At 64.5% G+C, this 933-nt stretch overlaps 1 protein-coding gene across 1 annotated transcript in view; it reads left to right on the forward strand.

Annotated features, from left to right (window-relative positions):
• The first annotated feature begins 783 nt into the window (after positions 1 to 783).
• The window catches only part of ARK2N (arkadia (RNF111) N-terminal like PKA signaling regulator 2N), a 45031-nt gene continuing 44881 nt past the window's right edge, over positions 784 to 933 (forward strand). The window contains exon 1 of the mRNA XM_057367795.1: positions 784 to 917. The gene's annotated coding sequence lies outside the window, so the exon portion shown is untranslated. The remainder of the gene's footprint in view (positions 918 to 933) is intronic.

The following is a 933-nucleotide window of genomic DNA, read 5'->3' on the forward strand; positions in this document are numbered from 1 at the left end:
GGGGATGCAGGGATATAGAGACACTCGTACATAGAGACACAGACACACAGGGACACAGACACACAGACACACGGGGACACAGGGACAAGAGGATGCAGGGACAGGGGGTATAGAGACACTCAGACATAGACACACGGGGACACAGACACACAGACACACAAACATACGGGGACACAGACACATAGACACACAGACACACAGGCACACGGTGACACGGGGACAGGCACATGGGGACACGGACACACAGACACACAGACACACGGGGACAGGCACACAGACACACGGGGACACGGGGATTGGCACACAGACACACAGACACACAGGGACGCAGACACACAGGGACAGACACACGGGAACAGGCACACAGACACACGGGGACACGGGGACAGACACACAGGGACACACAGACACACAGACACACGGGGACACAGACACATGGGGACACAGACACACAGACACACGGTGACACGGTGACACGGTGACACGGTGACACGGGGACAAGCACACGGGGACACAGACACATGGAGACACGGGGAAAGGCACACAGACACACAGGGACACACACGGACACACGGTGACACGGTGACAGGCACACAGACACACGGGGACACGGGGAAAGGCACACAGACACATGGAGACACGGGCACAGACACACAGACACACGGTGACACGGTGACACGGGCACAGACACACGGTCCATGCCCATCCCGCCGTTCCCGCTCCGGCCGCGCGGGGTCGCTGTGGGGCGCGGCGCTCGCGGCCGGCGGGCGGGCGGAAGTGACGGCGCGGCGGCCCCGGTGACATTCCCGGCTCTTCCCGGCCGCTCCGGCTGCTCCCGCGGCTCCGGCTCCTCCGGCCGCCCATGCCCCGGCCGCTGCCCCCGCCGGGGAGGCCGGGAGGGGCCCAGCCTGGCACAGGTGAGCGCGGGGCCGT

Source organism: Malurus melanocephalus, unplaced genomic scaffold (genome assembly GCF_030028575.1).
Source record: "Malurus melanocephalus ecotype Western Australia unplaced genomic scaffold, MMel_1.1 scaffold_85, whole genome shotgun sequence".
In the NCBI taxonomy this organism is placed as follows: Eukaryota; Metazoa; Chordata; class Aves; order Passeriformes; family Maluridae; genus Malurus; species Malurus melanocephalus.